Below are 27,868 nucleotides of genomic sequence, written 5' to 3'. Positions count from 1 at the left end.
TGATGCTCTGCATCCCAGAGTATTTAAGGAAGTGGCCCTAGAAATAACGGATGTACTGGAGATCATTTTCCACAATCTTGTAGACTCTAAAAGAGTTCCAATAAGCTGGAGGGTAGCTAATGTAACGCCACTCTTTAAAAAAACGGGGGAGAGACAAAATGGGGAATTATAAGCTGGTTAGTCTGACATCAATAATGGGGGAGAATGCTGGAGTCAATCATTAAGGATGTAGTAACTGAGCATTTGGAAGACAATGACAGAGTTGGCCCTAGTCAGCATGAATTCACTAAAAGGAAATCATGCTTGACAGATCTTCTGGAAATTTTTGAGGATGTGAACAGTAGAGTAGACAATGGTGAATTAGTTGATGTTGTGAATCTTGACTTCCAAAAGGCTTTTGATGAGATTCCACACAAGAGATTAATAAGGAAAATTAAAGCTCACGGTATTGGAATTAACATATTGGCTTGGATAGAGAACTGGTTGGCAGACAGGAACCAGAGAGTTGGAATAAATGGGTCCTTTTCAGAGTGGCAGGCAGTGACGAGTGGGGTACCACAGGGTTCAGTGCTGGGACCTCAGCTGTTCATAATATGCATTAATGATTTTGATGAATAAATTGACTGCCATATCACCAAATTTGTTGATGACACGAAGCTGGGTGGCAGTGTGTGCTGTGTGGAGGATGCTAAGAGGCTGCAGGGTGACTTGGACAGATTGGCTGAATGGGCAAATACTTAGCAACTGCAATATAATTTGGATAAATGTGAGGTTATCCACTTGGATCACAAAAACAGGAAGGCACATTATTGTCTGAATAGTGGCAGTTTAGGAAAAGGTGAGGTGTAACAAGACCTGGGTGTCATGATGGAGCAGTTGTTGAAGGTTGGCATGTCGGTACAGCAGGCAGTGAAGAAAGCTAATGGCATACTGGCCTTCATAGTGGGACGTTTTGAGCACAGGAGCAGGGATATCTTGCTGCAGCTATACAGGGCTTTGATGAGGCCACACCTTCAGTACTACATGCAGTTTTTGTCTTCTAGTCTGAGGAAGGACATTCTTGCTATCGAGGGAGTCCAGTGAAGATTCACCAGACTGATTCCCAGGATGGCAGGACTGACAGATGAGGATAGACTAGATTGACTGGGCTTATATTCACTGGAATTTTGAAGAATGGAGGAGGAATTCATGGAAATATATAAAATCCTGATGGGACTGGACAGGCTAGATGCAGGAAAAAATGTTCCAATATTGAGGAAGTCCAGAACAAGGTGTCACAATCTAAGAATAAGGAGGAAGTCATTCAGGACTGAGATGAGGAAGAATTTCTTCGCTCAGAGAGCTGTGAATCTGTGGAAGTCTCTCTCACAGCTGTTGGGGTCAATTCATTGGATATATTCAGGAGGGAGTTGGACATAGCCATTGCAGCTAAAGGGATCAAGGGGCATGGGGAGAAGATGGGCATGAGACACTATCAAGCCATGATCATATTGAATGGTGATGCAGGCTTGAAGGGCTGAATGGCCTACTGCCGCACCTATTTTCTATGAATGTCAGTTATGTAGTTACTGAAAGTGACAAGCGAAGTTCTAGCACTTCCTCATGGACAATGAGGCCAAATGTAAAAGAATGTTATCATAAGGTTGCTCTCATACAGCTCAGGGAGATAGAATGGTAATGGCTGAAACCTGACAACACATCACCTGCTACCCACCTGGCTGATAGCAGGGCATGATTAATCTGACACCATGTAAAGAACATCAAATAAACTGGGCTTATACTTTCGCAAAGAAAGATTGCAGTCATTAATTAACAGTCCTAGTCATTAAACAATCAGATGCATTACTGATACCTATAAAATTGACCATTGATGATATAGTATCATATGCATTGACTTTTCAAACGAAGCTTTCAATACATAAGAAATAAATGTGAGGCATACGTAGACATTGGGCCACTCCAAATTGATGCTGGAAGGCTCGTGCTGGGAGATAAGGAAATAGCTGAAGAACTTCAAATGTACTCTGCGTCAGTCTTCACAGTGGAAGACATGAGTAATATCCCAACAATTAAGGAGTGTCGGGGCAGAGTAGAGTATGGTAGCCATTACAAAAGAGAAAGTGCTAGAAAAGCTAAAAGGTCTAAAAATAGATAAATCTCCTGGTCCCAATGGGCTACATCCTAGAGTTCTGAGGGAGGTGGCTGAGGAAATAGTGGAGGCAATGGTTGTGATCTTTCAAATGTCATTGGAGTCAGGGAAAGTCCCAGATGATTAGAAAATCACTGTTATAACCCCCTTGTTCAAAAAAGGATCAAGACAAAAGATGGAAAATTATTGGTCAATTAGCCTAACCTCGGTTGTTGGTAAAATTCTAGAATCCATCATTAAGGATGAGGTTTCTAAATTCTTGGAAGTGCAGGGTCAGATTAGAACAAGTCAGCATGGATTTAGTAAGGGGAGATCGTGCCTGACAAAACTGTTAGAATTCTTTGAAGAGGTAACAAGTAGGTTTTACCAGGGACACCCAGTAGATGTTATCTACCTAGACTTCCAAAAGGCTTTTGATAAGGTGCCTCATGGGAGGTTGCTGAGTAAGGTGAGGGCCCATGGTGTTCGAGGTGAGCTACTGGCATGGATTGGGGATTGGCTGTCTGACAGAAGGCAGAGAGTTGGGATAAAAGGTTCTTTTTCGGAATGGTAGCCAGAGATAAGTGGTGTCCCGCAGGGTTCAGTGTTGGGGCTGTAGCTGTTCACTTTATATATTAATGATCTGGATGAAGGGTCTGGGGGCATTCTGGTGAAGTGTGCCGATGATTCGAAGTTAGGTGGACAGGCAGGTAGTACTGAGGAGGTGGGGAGGCTACAGAAAGATTTAGAAAGTTTAGGAGAGTGGTCCAGAAAATGGCTAATGAAATTCAAGGTGAGGAAATGCGAGGTCTTGCACTTTGGAAAAAAGAACACAGGCATGGACTATTTCCTAAATGGTGAGAAAATTCATAAAGCCAAAGTACAAAGGGATCTGGGAGTGCTAGTCCAGGATTCTCTAAAGGTTAACTTGCAGGTTGAGTCCGTAATTAAGAAAGCAAATGTAATGTTGTTATTTATCTCAAGAGGGTTGGAATATAAAAGCACCGTTGTGCTACTGAGACTTTACAAAGCTCTGGTTAGGCCCCATTTGGAGTACTGTATCCAGTTTTGGGCCCCACACCTCAGGAAGGACACACTGGCACTGGAGCATGTCCAACGGAGATTCACACGGATGATCCCTGGAATGGTAGGCCTAACATACGATGAACGGCTGAGGATCCTGGGATTGTATTCATTAGAGTTTAGAAGGTTGAGGGGAGATCTAACAGAAAGTTACAAGATAATGCATGGCTTAGAAAGGGTGGTCGCTGGGAATTGGTTTCCCTCAGGCTGGGATACGAGGACCCGTGGGCAAAGCCTCAGAATTAGAGGGGGTCAATTTAGAATGAAATGAGGAGACATTTCTTCAGCCAGAGAGTGGTGGGCCTTTGGAACTCATTGCCATGGAGTGCAGTGGAGGCCAGGACGTTAAATATCTTCAAGGCAGAGATTGGTAAATTCTTGATCTCGCAAGGAATTAAGGGCTACAAGGAGAGTGCGGGTAAGTGGAATTGAAACACCCATCAGCCATGATTAAGTGGTGGAGTGGACACGATGGTCCGAATGGCCTTCCTTCCATTCCTATGTTTTATGGTCTTATGGACTCCATAAGCTTGCTGATGCAATAAGAATTAATGGTGAAGTAGGAATACACAGGTTATGTATAACATATCTCATGACTCTACTTAAAATGGAATGTAAACATTGTAACGGAACAAAAATGCATATCATGGAATGATAGAAGCAGTCTGGCCTGTCAAGTCTGCACTGAGCCACAGAAGATGCCACCCCAAACGCCACCCTATTTCCAAAGCCCTGCTAGCATACCTGGACACCATGGGCAATTTAATATGGCCAATCCACCTAACTTTGAACCTCTTTAGGCTGTGAGAGGAAACCGGAGGCCCTAGTGGAAACCAATGCAGACAGGGGGAGAGTGTGTAAGCTCCACAAAGAGTCACTCAATGCTGGAAGCGAACCCAGTCTCTAGTGTAGTGAGGCATCAGTACTAACCACTGAGCCACTGTGCCAAGTTGTAGATGGTTGATTGTAGAATTTTTCTTTTGTTTTGTGGAAGTCACTCTCAGTAAATATTGGAGAGTTAGAAAGAGCACTGAAGAGAGGTGGTTCTTTTGTAAACAAATCAGCTGAAATACCTAGATTAGCTCAGAAACGATGGTTTATTTCTCAGTCAGAGTTATTCAAATAAATTCCGTCCTGTCTTTTTAACAGACTGGAGCTCTGGAGGAATGTAATGACTTGATACAAATCACAGGAACGTCAACATGCACTAAGATTTTAATCATTCAAATGTCAACAGACTCTGCCAAAATTACAGATGGCTTTGCCATTAAGAACAGTCATTCGTGAGTGATAACCCCATTTCCTTGCTTATATATAGATTAGCAACAGAGCCAATCACAGTATGAAAACATATTTTCAAACATTGTCCAAGACTTGCTGATGATCAGCATGCTTTTCAGTCAGGCACAGACATTTATATGATAATTTTTTTTAAGGTGGTGAGAATACACTTTGGCAGAGAAGGGGAGGTGTTAACTTCATTGACAACATACAGAGCTGAATTCCCAGCTGTACAAGACGGGATGCAATAGCTTATTGAGTTGTTATTTTCATATCTTCACACTGTTTCCCAAGCGAATAACATGAAGCACTGGAATGAATAGCAGTTCAATTAACAGTTTGACAGAGCAAACCATCTTCAGACCAACCAATTATGTGGTTAGACCCGCACAATTGGTTTCACCCACAACTCCAGTGATGGGGGAATTGAGGGATTTACATACACTAGTGAAAAGTCTACTGATACCATTGAAACATCCACAGCCAAGCTTCTGTTGCTATTTATTTGACTGCCCTGAGCAGGATTTCAACCTTACACATCTGATGCAAAGATAGGGATAATCCCACTAAAGCAACAGATTATTCCAGTTTCAGGACTGATGCCTTTTGCGATGGAACATCATCGGCTAGGTCAGCATTTATTTTCCATCCCTAATTGCGCTGGAGAGGATGGTAAAGAGTTGTCTTCATGGATCTTTGCAGTTCATGGGGTTTATGGTCACCTGCAATTCCATTAGGATGGGATTCCAGAATTTTGACCCAGGGACACTGAAGGGATGGAAATATGTTTCTGACTTATGTGTGTGGCTTTGAGGGGAAATTGCATGTTCATATGTACCCGCCACTCCTTTCTGGATGGAAGATGTTGTGATGTGGGAGGTGCTTTCAAAACCACAAGTTACCACAGTGCATCTTCTAGATGGTTCAAACACCTACCATTTTATTAGTTTATGGTGAAGGGAGTGAATGTTGAAGGTAGTGGACAGAGTGCCAACCAATTTGGCAGCTTTGTCCTGGATAGTGTCAAGCTTCAAGTGCTACACTCCGCCAGGAAACTGGGCAGCATTCCATCACACTCCTGACTTGTCCCTTGTAGATGTTGGACATATTGTGGGGAGTCAGGAAGTGATTTACTTGCTGCAGAATTCGTAGCCTCTGACTTGCTCTTTTAGCCACAGTGTTGATGTGGCTAGTTCAACTCAGATTCTGGTCAATCTTAAATACCAGTGGGGGATTCACAAGAGTAATGCGATTGAAGATAAATGGCTATTTTAAGATTCTTTCTTAAAGAGATGTGCATTAGCACAAAAGCGGTGGCCAAGTGGGAAGGCATTGGTCTCGTAACCTAAAAACCGTGGGTTCAATCTCTACCTGTGCCTAGCAGCGCATTAGTTATCTGTTTTGGATCAGATTGGTTTTGAGGGTGGCTCGATGGTTAGCACGGCTACCTCACAGCACCAGGGACCTGGGTTTGATTCCAGCCTTGGGTGACTGTATGTGTGGAGTTTGCACATTCTCCCCATATCTACGTGGGTTTCCTCCCACAGTCCAAAGATGTGCAGATTAGGTGAACTGGCTGTGCTAAATTGCCCGTGGTGTTCAGGGATGTGTAGTTAGATGTATTAGTCAGGGGAAATGTAGAATAGTAGGGGCATGGGTCTGGATGGGATACTCTTCAGAGGGTCGGTGTGGACCTGTTGGGTCAAATGGCCCGTTTCCACACTGTAGGGATTCTATGAATTCAAAATCTTTACTCTTTTATAATTTGCTTCTAAAACCTGTTTACTTGGACGGATAATTGTTTGCCATGTTTGTGACATACTAAAAATGATGGTAGGATAGGTTTATGGCAGTTAGAATGTGGAAACACTATCGAGAGTGTGTGTTGCTGGAAAAGCACAGCAGGTCAGGCAGCATCCAAGGAGCAGGAGAATCGACGTTTCGGGCAGGAGTCCCTCATCAGGCACTTGATCCAAATGACCTCTACGTTGCTGTACTGTACTGTTCCAGCACCACACACTCTCAACTCTGATCTCCGGCATCTGCAGTCCTCACTTTCTCCCATGGAGATACTGTGATGAGGCCTTTGGAAAGAAAGACTGAATTAAAAATTGGTATCCGTTGCCTCTGCTTTTTAAGTATAAAATGACGGCACACTATTTAAAATACAAGTATGACAGTTTACTGCTTCTATGAGCCTTCAATACAGTTTATTAAGGCATCTCAGAAATGTGCCTGTCTACTTTTCCTTGTTGTAACTACTATCTATGTGAGGCAAAAAAATATGTTAAAATCTCTTTACCCATAGCTTTGAACAGTCAGAACTGGTTTACAAAGCCCTCCTGATCTCCTTACAGCTTTCGGTATAGAGGCAGCTTTTGTCTTGTTTGGCTGCAGATCAGTACTGCCATTGTTACTTTTTTAGAAAATGGTTGCATAATGGTTCTAAAGGCTTAATATTCATGTTGTGTTTGTTTGTCCATTGTTAGTGGATGGACACAATGAGTTCTGTTTTAGGTTTTGGAGGGAGCAGATGGATCTGTAGTGACTCCTTAAGGGTATGCCTAATAATCTGCAGTTGTACTTGCTACTATCATGTAATAAACCTCATGTTATCTAAGAAAAGTGCCTCTTTTATGATGGTATATCCTCTGCCACTGATCACTAAATAGGCCTAAGACAAAACAAATACAAAATAAAATTGGTGGCAGTGAATTACCTCAAGCAAACTCTACCCAGTACCACATCCTGGGAAAACGGCAAATGCCACAATATACCAGGAGCAGTCACACATACTACATGGCTGGCAACAGTGCAGATCTGATGCCCAGCACGAGGAAAAGCAACCCAAAAGACGCAGAAGAAACAAAAAAACAATTCAAGCAAGTGTGCTTACCAGTTTAAGATCATTTCAGAAGACAGGTAATCAGTCAGCAGCTGAAATACGATGGACAGGAGCAAGCATCGGAGGATCAAACGGGAAGCTCGACGCTGTAAAAGCCAAAGCTGGATTAGGAAGTTAACAGGAGGCAGTATCAAGGGTGTGAGCGAGAAAAAGAGAGAAGAGCCAACAACTTAGAAAAGGAAAGAGGGCTGAACCTTTTTTATTTGGCTAAGTCAAAGAGTATTTTGGAGGGTTTTTCACCTCAAGGCCCTAGTGATGATCTTTCTAAACTCAAGTTATTAATGACCACTCTGTTTTGTGGTAACTGGGATGTCTGATTTCCATATCATCTTATCACACGCCATTCCCTACACGGCTCACAAACATTGGTATTCTGAAACTGCCCTAGTCATCAAAGGACAGGGTCAGAACATGGTGGTAAAGGGTAAGATGGCACCAACAATGGTCTGGAAGTCCTGGTGAATGGGATGGTGTAAAGGAGGAGTCCTCTTCCTGGAAGACTGGCAGAGGACAGCACACCACCAGACCCTACTCGGCTGGTCTGAGGTGGAAACCCAGGTCAGTGCTGTCTCTAGGATGCAGAGGGATGGCGAGCAGTGCAGGAAGTAAGTCACTGACCTTTGACATTTCACACTCCTCTCGCTGCTCCCTCACCCTTTACCTCTGCCGATGCACTCACTCCCAACCAAACCTCATGCTCTTGCCATTGTCACCATTGCATGCAACATCTTCTCTCACTCACTCTCAATTCCCCAACCTTCCACACCATTACCTCTGCATGTAGTCCATACTGTCTCTTTCATCCCTAAGAACACTTCAACATCTGTCGCCCACATGCACTAACAGCCATTCCATTGTCTGTCATTTCCCACTTTCCATCATTATAAAAACAGTGCTAAGTGAGGCAAGATAGATGGTGTTTGCCTGAAATTTGGGTCTTCCATGGACTACTCCCCAAAGACTTTGAGACATGTCTCCTTGTGTCACTGTGTCCCTGCTGCAGCCTTTCAATGCTAGTCACAGGTGTGTCCTGCAATGTAAGTCTGTACTTTCAAAGCACACTGTCAGTGTATCAGACATGTGCCAGGATGGTCATGAAGGGTAACTAGATGCTAATGTCCATGGAGGAAGGATACATGAAACTGGTGCCCATGGATCCTGCCCTGAGCCGCAGGGTGGCTTCCTGACAACGTCGAGGTCATTTGGATCAAGTGCCGAGCTGGATCTGCCAGGTTTCCCTGTCTAGTTTTCCAGACATCCAACTTGTTATGTGGGTTTGATAAAATAGGAGGCTTAATGTTGATGAGATGAATTTTGCTATCAACCAAGCATTAATCCCCTTCAATTGGAAATTCACTATGTCTGGTGAGAAACTTGCTGTGCTGTTTATGAACATTTAACAGGTGGAACGAGTTGCTCCCACCATCAATATGGCCCTTGTTGGAATTGAGGCTGCCACAAAGTTCGCATTGTCCACCTCTCAGACCACTGCCTAGAGGGCTGAATTTTATCAAAACGAGATAAGTGTTAATTTCCCGGAGTTCCATGGAGTGTTTCTCTCCATTATCTCTCATATGTTTTCTCATACAATTCTCTGCAGTTCACTTCATTAGCTCTGCATTATGCCTCTATGGTTCACCTGGTTCACACTACTGGGCACTCAACAATGGCTGACGTTTTCACCAACGCCAGGACCTGCTGGAATTGCCAGCACAGGGCCACATTTTAAAGCTTGGATGTGAGCCAGTCAAGTGCTGCCATTCACAGTGCACAGTGACTTACCACCCTGTCTAAGGGAGTGCTCCTTCTCCTCTGATTCCCAGTGCAGCATAACATCTTGTCACCACTCAACGTCGACATATCAAATACTGGAAAGCCTTCCGATAATTGAAATGTTCACTTTAATTCAATAGCTAAAATAAAACAAAAAGGGAAAAAAAAGGCAGCGATCATTTGCCTTTTAAGAAATAACAAATTTCCAGTCAATGATTGATCACAGCAGCTAGTTCTCATGTGGGTATCAATTGAGTCCTATTTGGCTTGTTGAATCTGATGCTGCAGTGGTGTATCATGGGGAAGGTGATGTTCCTCATGCTGAATGTCTCCATATTCCTCCTCAGAAGGCTGCTTCCACTCTCCCAGCCCTTCTAAGTCCATCAAGTTTTCTTTTTCCCTGCTCCAAGTCTGGATTGCACTGCAAAGCTCCTCCTTCAACAGACGTATCATCTGCTCTGGCTAAAGACTGGGCTCCTTTGTATTTATCAACTGGGTGATGGTGAGGACTGCAGATGCTGGACATCAGAGGGCGAGAGTGCGGTGCTGGAAAAGTACAGCAGGTCAGGCAGTATCCGAGGAGCAGATAAATTGACGTTTCAAGCAAAGAGCTCTTGCCCAAAATGTCGATTCTCCTGCTCCTTGGATGCTGCCTGACCTGCTGTACTTTTCCAGCCCCACACACTTGATTCCATTGTATTTGTGGCAGCCTCTTTACAAGGGCTGAATAATGGAGTCATCAATCATGGTAGCAGAGGGTCGCTGTTGTCTCCAATTAACCATCTTTGTAAGGCATCTGACTGTTGAAATAAAGCAGAACATACTCTCAAGGATGTAGACATCATACTAGCTCCCAAGTTACTGAGCACAGACTTCTAAGATGCAATACTTCCAATCTCCATACTTGACGTCCCCAACTTTCTTACCCTTTTGACATTCATGTACCACACAGAGCCCATCCCTTGACTGAATTGGATGAAGAAGTCTGACTGGATCTCTGGCTGAGTTCTATGCAGTTCCCCAACTGACTTACCGAGAATCTCCAGACTATATTGGACATGCCGGACTGACCGTGGCTCATTCTGGACTGCACTGGTACAGAACCCTGACTGCCCCAAGGAGGCTGTCTGGGTCCAAGGCCTTGAACTGATGTCAGATGATACTCTTGACCTACTTTGACGATACCCCATAATTAGCAGCATGGTGGCAATGGGTGGCACGGTGGCACAGTGGTTAGCACTGCTGCCTCACAGCGCCAGAGACCCGGGTTTAATTCCTACCTCAGGCGGCTGTCTGTGTGGAGTTTGCACATTCTCCCCGTGTCTGTGTGGGTGCTCCAGTTTCCTCCCACAGTCCAAAAATGTGCAGGTCAGGTGAATTGGCCGTGCTAAATTGCCGGTAGTGTTAGGTGCAGAGGTAAAATGTAGGGGAATGGGTCTGGATGGGTGCGTTTCAGCTGGTCACTGTGGACTTGTTGGGCCAAAGGGCCTGTTTCCACACTGTAAGTAATCTAATCTAATCTAATTGAAGGCTCCCTTTTTCTGACTGAGGTCAACTCCCCTTATATGTACGTTGAGACATAGCTATTCAGTTGAAAAACATGCAATGTGTTTGCTGGGGTGCTGGAAAAGCACAGCAGGTCAGGCAGCATCCGAGGAGCAGGAGAATCAGGACTCGGTGATTCCTAATGAAGGGCTTATGCCCGAAACGTCGATTCCCCTGCTCCTCGGATGCTGCCTGACCTGCTGTGCTTTTCCAGCAACACACTCTTGACTCTGATTCCAGCATCTGCAGTCCTCACTTTCTCCTAGTCTGTATGCTGTTTAGGACTGGAATTCAGTAATTAAATCATGATTTCAACAGCAAGATTTATAAAGGTCACAGCCAGACAACCTTATTTAAACGTTCTTGTCATGGAAATGCTTAGTTTTTAGCTGATGAAAGAGAAAAATAAACTTGCACAGGAAGAAGCACAAAATCAGCATCTTGGCTACAGAGAATGGGAAGCCCTGAAGAAGGTAGGTAATTACAGTTTTGGTGGTAAAAATAGTACATAAATCCTCAAAATGTCACAAAAAATGCAGTAAGCAGTCGCAGTACAATACTACAAAGAATTTTAAATGTTCAATACAGCAAATCACTGCTGAACAGTCAGTAATACAATATAGAGCTATATTGAAAAATTCAATAAAGTATTGCAGACAAAACAAGGCTGAAAGAATTAGCATATAAAGAAAATAGTGCAATATTGCTCTGGAGCAGAGCTTAGCAAGCTCTACATTCAGTTTAAATCAATGTCAATGAATACAATTCAAGCTTAACCAGCCATAAGTTTAAAGCAATATTGAAAAGAAACAGATTAATTTTACTTTTGCATTAATATGATTAATCAAAATATTGAGACCAGTAGGAAAAAAAAAGTACGTCCTAACAATGTCAGAGATAAGCTATACGGTCAGGAAGGAGAAATCATATCTGGAGTGAGACACAGCCTGAGTAGTTTACAGTTTGGGTAATTTGGAGGCAGCATTGGAGGGGAAGAGGAGCTTTTTGCTTGCTTTTTTGCTTCACAGTTTGTAAGGTTTTTTTTTACAGGATAAATTGAAGACCAGAAATCTAGCACAAAACAAAGACTGGCATCACAGGAAAATTGTAACTTCATTGGTTGGTAATAGCTTCTAATTTGATTATCTATTATACGTCACTTTCAGATTGACAGTAAGTGGGGGAAATATTTACAGGTTAAAAACTAAAAGGCCAATAGGACTTTTTAAAAAAATCAAGAACTAAATTTTAAAAAGAGCTGCAGGGCAGCATGGTGGCTCAGTGGTTAGCACAGCTACCTCACAGCGCCAGAGTCCCAGGTTCGATTCCAGCCTTGGGTGACTGTCTGTATGGAGTTTGCGCATTCTTCCCGTGTCTGCGTGAGTTTCCTCCGGGTGCTCCGGTTTCCTTCCACAATCCAAAAATGTACAGGTTGGGTAAGTTGGCCATGCTAAATTGCCCATAGTGTTCAGGGAGGTGTAAGATTAGGGTCAGGCAATGTGTTATACCTGCGTGATGAGGGAGCTGATGGACCCCATAGTGTTTAATAGTGGCAAGTTTTGGTTGCTTGAGGAACTCTGTCTCTGAGTTGGAGTCTGAGATTGATCTGTTCCCTTGGACATACACCTATACAAACATCAACTGTGCCCGAAGGACCATCAACTTGGTGAAAGATGTTCTTCGGTCTGCCTGAAAGGTGTTGATCTTCCAGAACAAGGAGTTGACCTGGACTGAATGTTGCAGACTGATATATCCCAAGGTCCAGGAATATGTGCTGAGGGATGCACTAAAACTTGGGGCAGCTGCCACCAAGGTGCGGTGGGGGAAAGATCACTCTCTGAGGTCTTTCTGCTGAAGTTAAATTGGGGTGCTTTTATTGACTAAATATCTAAAGATACATGTCCTTTTGAATGATGGGCAGAGGGGATGGGGTTGCCTTGTTCATGAGAAATTAAATTAAATCGATAGAAAGAACTGGTATAAAGTTGAAAGATGTAGAATCTCTGTGGGTAGAGCTGAGGAACTGCAAAGGGAGGAAAGACACTGATGGCAGTTATTTATTGGTCTACTAACAGTAGTCAAGATGTGACACAGAAAATAAATCAGGAGAGTGAAAGACCTGTAAGAAAGACACAATTTCAATAATCTTGGGGACTTGTAAATATACAGGTGGGCTGGGAAAATCAAATTAGTGGCAGATCCCAAAAAATGAATTCGTAAAATGTTACGAGATGGTTTTGTGGAGCAGTTTGTGGTAGAGTCCATGAGGGAACAGGTAATTCTGGATCTGGTGATGTGCAGTGAGGCAGACTTGATTAGGGAGCATAAGGTGAAGAAAGCCCCTTTGTGGACAGTGACCACAATATGATAGAATTCACCCTGCATTTTGAAAGGGCGAAGCAGGAATCAGATGTAATGTTGGATGGATCCAGACATTTTGGGAGCTTACTGTGCAAACATATAAAATGTCTTTCAACAGCAAATTCCAAATCTGCAACCACCACTATGCATAGGAGGATAGTAGCAGAAAATACTTGGGAACACCACCATCTGTAAACTCCTCTCTAAGACACTCACGATGCTGATTTGAAATTAAATTAATATCTCTTCACTGGATCTTAATAGCATTGTAGGGATATCTTCTTCGCAAAGATTGCTGAGTGGTTCAAGGATGCAGCCCGCATCACTTTCTCCAGGGCACTTAAGGATGGATAGTAAATGCCAGCTTAGCCAGTGAAGCCTACAGCTAATGAACAAATCCAAAATAAGACTCTGGGAAAACGTTACATAGAAAATCAACCACCAAGATTGCCATTTGATGTGATTTCATGACATAATTGCACATGCCTGTACTCAAAACATATGAATGCATTGCAATTTTAAAAAAATATATTTGTTTGCATAGTTTAGGTTAACAAAATTAAATGAAAAAGATAAAGAAAGAAAATTACAGATGTTCTCTGATATTATAAATATTCCATTTGAAAGTCTTTCAATTATTTATGGCCATGAGCAATGTTTAGCGGTCCTTTATTTAGCAAAGACATACAGTCTCAGAACTGGTGCAACTGCAGCTGGAATAACAGTTAGAGAAATAACTCAGTTAGGAAATGTTTACAAATCCTTTTAAAATACAGTTTTTATTTTCTGAAAATAATATTGTTGAACGTAACTTGGGAACAATTTGGGAGAAGTAAGATATATTAACCACCCAGACTATTCTGTTGAGAACAGACTAACTTAACGCATTGATTCCTGTTCAAACATCAGTTCTGCAAAGGTCAACCGTTCATTTACTTTGATTAATGTTAAATTGGACAGGCAGTACAACATGGCAAGATATCTGTTTCAAAATTCTCATAATACCAGTCAGTAGTTGTTGATTTACAGCTCGAAAACAAAACTCAAGGCTAGTTTATTACACAGACGAGAGTATTTGCCCAGGCTTTAATCATGACAACACCTTTCTTCAGCAAGTGTTTGGAAAACTATAAACTAAGTCTGTCTGTTTTATGAAAATACATATTCTTCATACTTTAACATTTTGAGGACAGTGTACTTTAAGTTTAACCAGCTCTATTTGTGCCAATGCTTCTCTTAACAATACCTTTCTTATGATTAGACATGAATTCTGCAAATTGTAATTGTGACCAAAAAATAACAAGTATCCTTGGAGGAATTAGAATAATAAAAGCAGAATGGTTACTTTGCACAGAAGGTGGCCATTTAGTCTATTGTTAGGAGTAATTCATTTAATGCCACAGTCATGCCTTGTCTTCATAGCCCCACATTTTATTTTATTTCCCAATGACCCAACTGCTTTTGAAATCCTGAAATCACCCTGCCTTCACCACACTCCCAGGTAGTGCATTTCAAATCCTAACCAATCCATTAAAACATTTCTCCACATGTTGTCATTGCTTCATTTACCAGATGTCTTAAATGTTTACCTGCTTGCTTCTGATTCTTGCATTAATAGGAAGTTTCTCCTTACCTATACAGTCCAGGCCCCTCCTGATTTTGAATGCACAAACCAAAACGCCACTCAACTTTCTCTTCTCCAATGACAGCAGCCCCAACTTCTCCAATCTTCCGGCATAAGCTCTTATCCTTGGGTTCATTCTATTGAATAGTTTCTGCATTCTAACTCTAATGCCTTTGCACCCTGAGGTGTGGAATCAGGATTGAGGCTGAACCAGCATTTCATACTTGTACTGATAATGGCCAGGATGTTTTATTAACCATTTTCTCCAAATGCCCTGCACCTCCAATGATTTATAAACACATACACTTGGAACATGCTGCTCTTGCACCCTCGTTAGAATTACACCCTTTATTTTGTCTTGTCTCTCTCTATTATTCTTGAAATGAATCACTTCATATTTCTCTGTATTAAATTTCATCTGTCACCTGTCTTCCCATTCCATCAGTGTTGTCTGTGCCCTTTTGAGGTTATATGCAATCCTTCTCACAGTTCACAATGCTTCCACGTTTTATATCATCCACAAATTTTGAAAGTGCCCTGTATACTAGAAGTAGGTTATTAATATATATCAGGAAGATCAACAGTTATAACAATTTGTTTGGGATCTCCTTTATAAATCTTTCTCCAGTCTGAAAAAAAGCCATTCATCACTATTGTTGATGCAGGTTTGCTCACTGAGCTGGAAGGTTCATGCTAAGACATTTCGTCACCATACTAGGTACCATCATCAGTGAGCCTCCAGGTGAAGTACTGGTAGTATGGCTCACATTTTTGGGACTAAATAAAAAGTGGGCCATACCACCAGTGCTTCATCCGGAGGCTCACTGATGATGTTACCTAGTATGGTGACGAAACATATTAAACCAAAATTTCCAGCTCAGCGAGCAAACCTACATCTAGAACCTCAACCTGAGCTACAAATCTTTTCAAAACTCACTAATTTATCACTATTCTTCTTTTCCTGTTATTTGGCCAATTTCATAACTCTCTTGGGATTTTCCCTTTTACTTATCACCAGATGAAGGAGCGGCGCTCCGAAAGCTAGTGTGCTTCCAATTAAACCTGTTGGACTATAACCTGGTGTTATGTGATTTTTAACTATATATCCCTAAGTGACAATTTTGCCTTCAATTATGATAGTGTCTAGAAGATTACCCATCACTGAGCTTAAACTGACTGGCCTACAGTTGCTGTGTTTTCCTTTCCATATGCCTTTTCAAATAAGCCTAATGTTTACAGTTCTTTGGACCTCTGACACAATTCCTGAATAAGGAAGACTAGAAAGTTATAGCCAGAGCTTCAATTTTAACGCTCTTTTCTTTCAATACCCTTATAGATGCCCATCATCTAGCAATGGTCTCTAACCAACTTTAACAGCAAACAGCATTGAATGCATTGGGGAGAGTTATAGAGGTGGTTTACAAGAGTAGAAACCATAGAAATGACATAGCTTGGAAGGGCGCCATTTTGCCCATCTTGTCAGTACCAATCCAGAGACACCCAGATGCCCTTTCTAATCCCATCTTCCTGCATATAGCCCTGCACCTTCCAAAGCTTAAGGTGCAAATGCAGGTACTTTTTGAAAGAGTTTACAGTCTCTACCTCTACCCACCAACACAGACACCAATTAAATTACTTAACCCTATTTGGATCTGATACAATGACATTCTCTATTGGTGTATGAGTAAATGCCTTTGACATCTTCTGATCACAATAGTCTACATTAGTGAAATTGATAAGAGAATTGATTTTATCCTTTAGCTCGTACGTTTCATCTATTAATTTGCTCAGTGATAACACTGCTTTTAGTCCTTTGCTTAAGGTCATCACTTCCAGTGTTCAGTGTCAATAGCAGCCCTTTGCACTGATTGCACATTGCTTTTCAAATTCCCATAATGATTCAATGACAGTGCAGTTTCATTCTGAAACCCTGGCTATGGCTTTCAAAATTCAGCACTTAGCCAAATCCGTCTTGTTGGGTTTTGCTTCCAAAATCAAAAGGTGCAATTTATCCAAATAGCTGCTTTTACTTCTCTGTTTAAAAAAATGCACAATTTACTGTATCATAACAAAATGACAATATTCATGTGTTGGGTTTCAGAGGACTTTTGGCATGGTTACAGCTGATTGATTAAAAGCTATTAGTGAAATCTACCAAATGCCAAGATACAAAGCTTGATGAGTTCTGTTAACTCTTTCCGCAGACAATTGGAATGTCAACATCAAAAGTAAACCAGGGCCACCATTGCTGATCTAAAATCAACAGAGAAGGAAGGCCAGAGAAACAAGAATGAGAGGAGGTTCAATTGTTTCGTGAAGTCAGGCATTTCAGCAGCTTACAGCTTGATTCCAAGATAAAGCATGGTGGCTCAGTGGTTAGCACTGTTGTCTCACAGCACCAGGGCCCTGGGTTTGATTCCCACCTTGGGCCACCGTCTGTGTGGAATCTACACAGTCTCCCCATGTCTCCGTGGGTTTCCTCCCACAGTATAGGTCAGGTTATTAAATTGCCCATAGTGTTAGCTTCATTAGTCAGGTGTAAATGTAAGGGAATGGGGTTTGTGTGGGTTACTCTTCGGAGGGTTGGTGTGGACAGTTTGGGCCAAATGGCCTGTTTCCACACTGCAGGAAATCTAATCTAATATGTTGTGTTGTTCTGTGGTGCCATGGTCAAGAATGTCACAGAGCAGATGTAGAATATCCTTGGAGGAAGAAAACAGCCAGGGAATGTAATCTGAACCAAGACCAATGTTATAGATTGGGAGATATAACCCTGCAGGCAGGTTTTATGTAGCTAAGGAAAAAAAAAATTAAAAGTAGGTACTCAAAGGGAGTCATTCAGACAACATCTCTGAGATACACACACTAAACAACCCCACTGCCCTGTGGCTGATCACTTCAACTCCCCCTTCCACTCTGCCAAGGACATGCAAGTCCTGGGCCTCCTCCACCGCCAAACTCTAGCCACCTGACGCCTGGAGGAAGAACGCTTCATTTTCCACCTTGGGACCCTCCAACCACAGGAGATCAATGTATATTTCACCAGTTTCTTCATTTCCCCTCCACCCCACCTTATCCCAGGTCCAACCTTCTAACTCGGCATCCCCCTCTTGAACTGTCCTACCTGTCCATCTTCCTTCCCACCTATCCACTCTGACCTCGCACCATCACCCCCCATCTTCATCTACCCCTATCGCTTCCCCAGCTACCTTCCCCCTAGCCCCACCCCCCACTCCCATTCATCTCTCAGCCCCCTTGGGCCACCCCCTCATTCCTGATGCCCGAAACGTCAATTCTCCTGCTCCCCGGATGCTGCCTGACCTGCTGTGCTTTTCCAGCACCGCACTTTTCGACTCAAAGGTAGTCATGTCCATTTTACATTCAGTGACACGCAGGAGTGCAAATTCAGGAACAGTAAGGTAGTGCAGCGAAACGTATGGCTGAGGAGTTGGTCCATGAGAAAGACTTGAAATTTCTGGACAAGTTTTGGGGGAGGTGGGATATTGAGTTATAAGGCTTGCACCTCAACAGGTCCAGGAACAATGTTGTAAGACAGAGTGCGCCGTTACAGAAAGTTTAAACTAAATTGGTTGGAGGATGGAAACCTGAATGCTGATTGGTGGGGTAATTTGGAAAGAGAAGACAAAAAAATTAATAAGTGAGATTGGAAGGTAGAGGAAACAAAGACATAAAAATAGACAGGAAAGATTTTAAAAAATTCGTTCAATGGAAGTAGTTGTCATGGCGAAGTGAGTATTTATTGCCCATCTCTAATTGCCACTTTGAAAAGTGAGGTAACTCACGTTCGTGAGTTGCGGAAGCCCTTTGATGTGGATAAGCCCACAGTGGTGTTCAGGAGGGACCTCCAAGATTTTGGACCCAGCAACGTTGCAGGAATAGTGACATTCAAGGAGGTAGTTGTGTAGTGGTATTGTCACAAGAACCTTCTGGGGTCATGGGATCAAATCCCAGCAGAGCAGATGGTGAAATTTAAATTCAATGAAAAACTGATCTAATGATTGTTGTTAAAGCCCACCTTGTTCCCTAATGTCTTTTAGGGAAGGGATCTTCTGGCCTACACGTGGTTGACTCTTGCAAATTAAGAATGTACAATGAATGGTGACCTAGTCAGTGATGCCACATCCTATGATCGAAAACAGGAAAAAAAAATATGAAACAGAAAGTGCTGAAGGAACTCAGCATGTCTGGCAGCATCTGAGGAGAGAAAGCAGAGTAAACATTTCAGTAACTCATCTTCAGAACTGAAGGAGGTAGGGAAAGGTGCTATTTATATATGCTGAAGACAGGGATTAGGGAGTGAAAGGACTATGCAATAGGTGTAGATAGATCCAGAGGGAGAGAAAGATAGGCAGCTATAGGGATGGGTGATAGAATACCAGGGATAAAGACTAGCCATTAGTAGATGAAAATGGTTTGGATGTGCTGAAAGTAGCCCATGTCAGGGCCTGAGGTGTTGGGCTGGGTAAAAGACATGGAATAAGATGTTCAAGCCTTAAAATTATTGAACTCAATATTGAGTCCTCAAGGCTGCAGGGTCCCCAAGCATAAAATGCAATGCCATTCTTCCAAATTGCACTGAGCCTCACTGGAACACTATACCAGGCTGGGGATAGAAGTGCTGGCCAGGGAAAGTAGTGGTGTGTTGAAATGGCAGGGAACCAGAATATAGGAATCTTTTTTGCAGGCAGAATGTCGATGTTCTGCCAACTGGTTGCCCAGTTTGTATTTTGTTTTCCAAGTGTAGAGGAAATCACATTTTGAGCAGTGCATCGATCTGCTGCCCTTGTCCTTCCAGATGGAAGTGGTCATGGGTTTGAAAAGTGCTGTCTAAGGATCCTTGGTGAATTTCTGCAGTGCATCTTGTAGGTGGCACAACTCCTGCTATTGAGCGTCAGTGGGAGAGGGAATGCATGTTTGTGGATTTGGTGTCAATCAAGTGCACTGCGTTGTCCTGGATGAACAAAGCATCTTAAGTGTTGCTGGAGCTGCACTTATCCAGGCAAGTTGGGAGCATTCTATCACACTCTTAACTTATTCCCTGTAAAGGACAGACAGGATTTGAGAAGTTAGGAGATGAGTTACTCATCACAAGATTCCTCACCTCTGATCTGCTCTAGTCCAGTTCAGTTTCTGGTCATGGTAAACTCCAAGGTATTGAAAATAGAAAATTCAGTGATGGGAATGGGATTGAATGGCAAGGAGTGATAGTTACATTCTTGATTGTGCACATTATTTGTCACCTGTTAGTCCAAAACTGGATGTTTAGGGTCTTAATACATTTGCATATGGGTCATTCACTCTGCATTTCTGTTTGAAGATTGTTGCAAATGTTTCAGCCTCATCTTATGCCTTTGATACATTGGGCTCCTCCATCAATGAGGATGGGGATATTTGTGGAGACTCCTCCCCAAGTGAGTTTAATCGTCCACCACCATTACTGGATGTTGCAGGACTGCAAAACTTAAATCAGTTGTGGAGTTGCTTAGCTCTGTCTATCAAATATCGCTTACGTTGTTTGGATCACAAATAGTCATATTTTGTAGCTTCACATCATTGGCATCTCATTTTTAGGTATGGCTGGTGCTGTTCCTGGCATGTCATTTTGCAATCTTCATTGAACCATGGTTGATCCTGGGTTGATGGTAATGCTATAGTTGGGAACATGCTGGTCCATAAGGTTGCAGATTGTGTTGGGAGTACGATTTGACTGCTGTTGGTAGCCCACAGTGTCTCATGGATGCTCACTCTTGAATAACTAAATCTGTTCAAAGTCTGTTCTATTTGACATAGCAGTAAAGCCACACTTACACAATGCAAGGTATTCTCAACGTGAAGACAAAGTTTGATGGTACACTATTCAATGCAAGAGCATGGTGAATAAAGCAAATGGGTTTGACTTCCAAGGCCAACGACTGGAAGTATGATATCGGGATTGTTAGAACATGACTTGAAGAAGGACACATTGGTAGCTCCACATTCCTGGTTATAGGATTTTGAAGTGAGATAGAGAGATATAAGAAAGCAGGACGATTGCAAATTAACAAATGCGTTTGTGAGGAGACATGATATGTGGAAGAACCACCACATTGGTTGAAATGAAGAATAAAAAAAGGGATTACAGACAATCCACACCTCCTCAAAAAATGTCAGATGGAGATATTGAAGCAAAAATGAAAATAGATTACTGACAAAACAGTAAGGATAGTAAGTGCACCAGTTTATTTTGTTTAAGGGTATGATGATCTTGTACTGACCTTGGGAATGGCAGTTTAGGATCTTGATGGAGTAAGACCTGCATCTAGGTCCTCCACATAGCGTCTGGAAAACTATCTATCATACCAGGGTAGCTTGGTAACATGCAATTATCTACATCATGTTTATGACATGGGTTTTCTACTCATTAAACTAGCAAGCATTTTTCAGCTGCCACGGCAGAACAATCGAGTCCTGTAGAGCCAGACCTCTAATGTGGTGGCAGCAAATCTACCTTCATGGCTAGTGCAGACAGCCTCATACAACATGGTAGTCAGCGGTGAAGATTGATCATACAATATGGTGAGCAGTGATGTTGATTCTGTTTCACTGCCTCACACCACATGCTGGTTAAAAAGGCTGTTTATAGAGAATATGTTATTTTACTAGCCAAGGCATAGAATATAAGAGCTTGGAGACAGTGAAGACTGCAGATGCTGCAAAGTTGGAGTCGTTTAAGTGTGGAGCTGGAAAAAGCACAGCAGGAGAAGCAGCGTCAGAGGAGCAGGAGAGTTGACATTTCGGGTCGGCACCTTTAATCATGACTCATGCTCCTCTGATGTTGCTTGACCTGCTGTACTTTTTCTAGCTCCATGCTTTAGAGAATGTAAGAGCAGAAAGCTTATGTGATAACCATATAAAGTGAATGTTGGGCCACAGTTAGATGACTATATACAATTCTGGTTGTAAAGCAAGAAGGAGGATGTGATCAAACTTGAGAAATAAAAAGGAGATTTATGAAGGTGTTGCCAGGATTGGAGAGTTTTTTTATGTGAGGAAATATTGGAAAGTTTGCTTTCTTTGAAATAGGGGGAGATTTAATTGGCATATATAATATTAAGAGTAATGAGACAGTGGAGACGGTGGTTTAGATAGTTTGGTTAGGAATTTCCTACTTATTTTAACAGAGAAGTATATGAGTAGGGATATTGGTTTAAATTAGAAAGATTACAGGGGACTTGAAGAGAAATTCTTTTCTTTCTGAGGGTTATGAGAATTTTGAGTGTGATGGAGACAGAGAAATAATATATTTAAACGTTTCTTAGATCTGCATTTGAAGTGCTGCAAGGCTTTGGACAAAAAAACTACAGTATGGGACTGAGATGGATTGCTCTTTTTCAACAAATGGAGACATAATAGATTAAATGGCTTCCTTCTGTGCTCTTAGGTTCTATAATTCTATGAAGAGTTTATTCATTAAAAGAAAAACACAAAATTAAAGATAACTTGATAAGACTTCTGCAGTTGTTTGGGAAGTAAGACAGAGTAAAGATAAAGACGATTCATTCTGGCTGGCAGGATATGACAAGTAATATTTTCCCACAGGTCTTTGTTGAGGCCTTAGCTTTTCATGATATATATCAATGACTTGGATGAAGCAAGGAGAGTTGTACATCAAAGTCTGCAATTTGTATTAAATTATGTGGCACAATGGATGCATATCATCTTAATATGAGTAGACTGTTACATAGGGATTTCAAATGACTAATTTAGTGGGTAAACCAGTGGAGGATGGATTTTAGTTTGGAAAACTGGGAACTCAACTATTTTGGATCTGAAAATGACAACTTGAAATATTCTTAACAGCAACAGATTAAGAACTGTGGAGAATTAATGGAAATATGTGTAAATTAATGACTAAAAACTGATGCACAAATAAGGAATTAATCAAACAGTAAATGAAATTTTGACTTATGCTTCAAGGATGTTAGTTTACAAAGATGAGTAAATTAAATTTCCATGGTACAGAACCTGCATTCAGTTTTGGGCACAACACCTCAGGAAGGATAGTACAGAATTGTGACTGCACAGAAAGTGGCTACTCACCCATTATGCCTGAACTGGCTGTACAAATGAACATTAATATCTTGTACCGATTTCCTGAATTTTTTTCCAATATCCTTGCACACTATTTCTATGCAAATAATCATCCAATATCCTCTTAAATGCCACGATTAACCTGCCTATCCCATTCCATACCATAACTACTCACTGTATGATAACTGTTCTTTCTCACATCAGTCTTTGCTTCTCTAGCATACCACTTTAAAGCCATGTCTTTTGTTACTGTTCCTCTTGTAAGCTAGAACAGTTTCTCTCTTTCTATTCAAAAAAGCCCATTCATAACTTTAAATCCTTGCATTTTGATTTTCTAATTTTGGCACCTTAAGCATGCCTGATTTTAGTTGCCCTACTGTTTTGGACTGTGCCTTGACTTGACTTTCAGGTCTGGAGTTCTCTCCTGCAATCTCTCCCATATCTCTACAATACTATCCTGCTTTAAAGTGTTCCTCATAGCCTAGTTCTCTGAGCTCTGAGCAAACCTTTGGTCATTTGTCTTAAATGGTTTGGCAAGTTGTGCTTGCTAAGGATTCTATGAGTTGATGTAGAATGTTTTATGATGTTAAATTTACTGTATATATGCTTTTTGCTTTCGCTAATTGTAAATACCACACTTTTGTGGTTACAAAGTATGCTGAGCATGTTACATCCAGGAAAATGAAAAAGTACAAAAAGCTCTAATCCCCAACTTTATCCTGGGGACTGTTTCCTCAGCATATCAACGACCATAGTTGTAATGTGCTTCCTTCTCCTTCCCAGTGGACTCCCTATCATTTATCGTATCATAGAGATGTACAGCACGGAAACAGACCCTTCGGTCCAACTTGTTCATGCCGACCAGATATCCCAACCCAATCTAGTCCCACCTCCCAGCACCCAGCCCATACCCCTCCAAATCCTTCGTATTCATATATCCATTCAAATGCCTTTTAAATGTTGCAATTGTACCAGCCTCCACCACTTCCTCTGGCAGCTCATTCCATACCTGTACCACCCTCTGTGTGAAAACGTTGCCCCTTAGGTCTCTTTTATATCTTTCCCCTCTCACCCTAAACCTATGCCCTCTAATTCAGGACTCCCCCACCCCAGGGAAAAGACTTTGTCTATTTATCCTATCCATGCCAGTCATAATTTTGTAAACCTCTATAGGGTCACACCTCATTCTCCGACGCTGCAGGGAAAACAGCCCCAGCCTGTTCCGCCTCTCTCTTTAGCTCAAATCCTCCAATGCTGGCAACAGCCTTGTAGATCTTTTCTGAACCCTTTCAAGTTTCACAACATCTTTCTGGTAGGAAGGAGACCAGAATTTCACGCAGTATTTCAACAGTGGCCTAACCAATCAGACCTAAATAATAGCACAATCAGGGAAAAAATTATCACTTTATTCCCATATCACCAAGCCTGTAGTGTGAACTCATCCCAAGTTAAAATCAAGCTAAAGAAATGGTAGACTTCTGGCTTTTAGAAACTGTTTAATAACCTCGGACAGTCACCTTCAAACTAAAAAAAAATGGATTAAGTCCAGTTAGGGAAGTTGCTATTAAGATGGACGAAGATAACATTAAATTGGATAGGGACTTATTGACATGCAAAGAGAGATATTTCTGTGATTGGAATAAGAACACACAAAGAGCTAGAAAGCTTTAATCTATTCCATCAATCATTTGCTCTCAGGAGACCAATGTCTAATGGAATTAATGTTTTGACCCCTATACTGTTAAATAATGAAGTATCTTTCTTGGTATGCAAATATAGGTTAGTTACTCAGTTGTCAGTACATCACTTTAACCAGACTGTTGAGTTTAGATGAGGTAAATCATTAATTCCTTCAACCAAGTGAATGTCATCAATCTAGAGTGAGGGACAAGTGATTAACATCAAAGTTAATTATAGAAATTAGATTTGTCACCAGTTAATCTGAAAGGTATAATTAGGAGAAGATTACCTCTCTAATAAATTGATCTTCTACTATATTACATGCACAATTCATTTAGACAATATCTTTTCCGCTACAACTCAGACCGTAGCAGTTTGAAAACAGTGAGGATAAACCTAAAGTAGGAATTCATGAGTGACTCTCATGAATGTGCTGGTATAAAACAGCCTTCTTATTTTCTATTTCTTTTTATAATGAGTATTTTCTTTGCTGGTTACATGAGGTATTTGATTAACGTTCAGGAAATATTTGTTCTCTTATTAATTTAGCTGCTACTGTTGGCTAACCCCAACTGCTTTTCAGAAAGAGCTGAGATTTCATCTTAGAGACAGTAGAGTTGGGAAATTTCCCACCTAGCATCCTGCCTATCGGAAAAGTTGCCCAAAGTACATGATCTTTGCTCAGACCGGGTGAGGAGACTAAGGGAGAGGATGCCAGGCATGGAATAGAATTGGGGTTGAAAAGTGTGGTGCTGGAAAAGCATAGCAGGTCAGGCAGCAGACAAGGAGCAGGATAGTCAGGCATAAGCCCTTCATCAGGAATGTTGGGAGGGGGAAGTGGACTGAAAGATAAATGGTTGAGGGATGGGGCTGGGGGCAAGGAAGGTTGGAAGGCGATAGGTGGATGCAAGTGGGGGGTGATGGTGATAGGTCAGAACGGAGGGTGGAGCGGAGAGGTGGGAAGGAAGATGGACAGATAGGACAGTTCAAGAGGCTGGTGCTACTTTGGAGGGTTGGATCTGGGTTGAGGTGGGGGGGAGGGGAGATGAGGAAACTGGTGAAGTTGACATTGATGCTGTGTGGTTGAAGTGTCCCAAGGCGGAACATGAGGCGCTCTTCCTCCAAGCGTGGGGTGGCTAGGATTTGGTTGTTGAGGAGGCCCAGGACTTGCTTTTCCTTGACGGAGCATGAGGGGAAATTGAAGTGGGCGGCCACAGGGCAGTGGGGTTGTTTGCTGCGTGTGTCCCAGAGATATTCTCTGAAACGTTCTGCAAGTTAGCGTCCTGTCTCCCCAGTGTAGAGGAGACCCCAATGTAGAATTGGCCCTGCTGACCTCAGACACAGGTGAGAGACAGCCATAGGAGCTGCTGAGTACGAAGGCAAGTTGGTTTATAGGCTTGCCTCAGTTTCCTGGGACTTTGTCCCAGTTATATTACCAAGTATTAGACCCTATAGATCTCACCCATTCTCATGCCCATTCATGTTAACTCATGCCAACCATGTTCCATCTCATCCAAAAAGGCCATCATAGTCCCCATGCTACTGATTGAGACTAATGGAGATTGTCTCCCTTGCAAGCTGCAGGACGCTTCCAGTGCTGTCCAACTGGACACAGTACTAAGTCTCTCGGGTCATTGTGAAGACCATTTTGGAGCAGCAACAGCATTGGAAATTGGACGAGCCTGTCTCTCAAATGAAGGCCATAACACTTCCGCTTTTGACACTGACATCCATCTTCATGGGAAGAGTGGTCAGGTACATTGACAGCTGGTCAATTGCATGTTTGCCAGGACAAACAGCCTGTGCATCCAGTCAGCCAGCTCAAATAAATAAGTCTGGGTATTCAGTGTCTCATTGATGGATATAAAAGTGCTTTCCAGCTTTGGTTACCAGAGAAGTTCAGGTGGACCATGAAGGGCAAGATGGAGAAGGGGACATGAAATTGGGAACTTTTTCGTAATTGCCCTCAGTCCTCCCTACAGTCTTGTATCATCCTCCTCAAGGCCAAACATTTCTTATCCCAAAGACTGAGGCAAAGACAGCGTCTAAGGTTGTTCTAAAGGTTTCAAAGCCAAGATGGTGTCAGCCATGAGGTTCTGTAGTACTGGAGTGGTGTTAGGTTCTTTTCCTGAGGTTTCACACACGAGATTCAATTCACGCACACCAACTTCTGTGAACAGTTAAAGTTTATTAAGCTTGTACAAGTTGGGTGACCCCCTTTGACCCTCCTTGCAGGCGTGCGAAGTTGAGTCAAAGGGGCCCCGAACAAAGGAAACACATCCCCCTTATACAGGTCAGTTGGTAATGCTCACAGATACTCTAGCCAACCCCCCCCACCCAATAACCACATTACCCCAGGTACAATGGTACGATGAGGTCATCCTGGAGATAATGTGAATGTAAAATGCTCTAATCCTGGGCAATCATTATGCAGATGATTTCCTGACACAGTGATTCCCCAAGACAATGTAAGTGTGATATGTCCTAGCTTGGGGGGATGGCTATGAAAGCATTTCTGAATGCAAGAGATTGAATGATAGTTTAATTTGATAATAGTAGGGGGAGTAGTAGCAAATGACTGTCTAAATGGAGTGGGAGTCATCTGCATTCCTGCATGAATGTCATCCCCACCCACTTCCAGAATGTTCAGCTTCTGGAGGAAGACAGTGCAGTTTAACCCTTTAATATTAATGTCCAGAGAGAGAGAGTCCAATTTAATCTTTTAACATTACAGCAGGGAAAGGAACTAATGGCCTGCTTCTCACTCCAGTGAAATCACAGGAGTCATATGATTTAACAGTAATCAGAAAAAGATGACAGACTTTGCAGTTTGGTTGTTGACAATCTCATTACCAATATTTCTGAACAATAGACTTGCTATTTCAAGTCTCCATAGTTCATTCATCTCAGTTATTGCATTTTGTGTGCAAAGTAGTTTTCCGCTTTGAGGAAAATGATATGACCAGAAATACAGATAAACAGTGGGTGTCAAAGAGATGGAAGGAGTGATTCTGAAGAAGGGTCACTGGACCTGAAACATTAATTCTGCTTTCTTTCACTGCCAGAGCTGCTAGGTTTCTTCAGCAATTTCTCTTTTTGTTTCAGATTTCAAATTTTTTTTTGACTGTGGGAATGTTTTGATTTCATAGAGGTGGTCTCATGGATTAAAATGACACGTGGATTCACAGTTTCAGGATAGTTGAATTGTAGCTTTGTGAGTTACTAGCTAGGTAAGTGGCCACATCAGGCACCTCATCTTCTGAAGACGCAGAGTGGTTGTCACTTTCCTTCAAGTCAGCTCTGTTCTTTTTGTATTATGCATGGCAGTAAAGCCACAATTATTTGGATATTCTGACTGCACAGTGATGACCACAATGCCCGTCTGTCCATGTTCCTA

General features: G+C 42.1%; 1 long non-coding RNA gene across 2 annotated transcripts in view; it reads right to left on the bottom strand.

The window, feature by feature from the left end:
• LOC140478747 (uncharacterized) overlaps nucleotides 1–27,868 on the bottom strand; it is a 36,837-nt gene that overhangs the window by 2,369 nt on the left and 6,600 nt on the right. Inside the window, exons 2-4 of one of the 2 annotated variants that reach the window (XR_011960864.1) lie at nucleotides 9,180–9,310; nucleotides 7,389–7,483; nucleotides 4,432–6,576 (exon numbers count right to left, since the gene is read on the bottom strand). This is a non-coding gene — a long non-coding RNA (uncharacterized lncRNA). Of the gene's footprint in view, nucleotides 1–4,431; nucleotides 6,577–7,388; nucleotides 7,484–9,179; nucleotides 9,311–27,868 lie in introns of those variants that run through there. The other variant, XR_011960867.1, reaches the window with a different exon arrangement.

The sequence above is a fragment of the Chiloscyllium punctatum genome, chromosome 1, assembly GCF_047496795.1.
Source record: "Chiloscyllium punctatum isolate Juve2018m chromosome 1, sChiPun1.3, whole genome shotgun sequence".
Classification (NCBI taxonomy): Eukaryota; Metazoa; Chordata; class Chondrichthyes; order Orectolobiformes; family Hemiscylliidae; genus Chiloscyllium; species Chiloscyllium punctatum.
The sequence above is the reverse complement of the archived record's forward strand: the minus strand, read 5'-3'. Positions and strand labels throughout refer to the sequence as shown.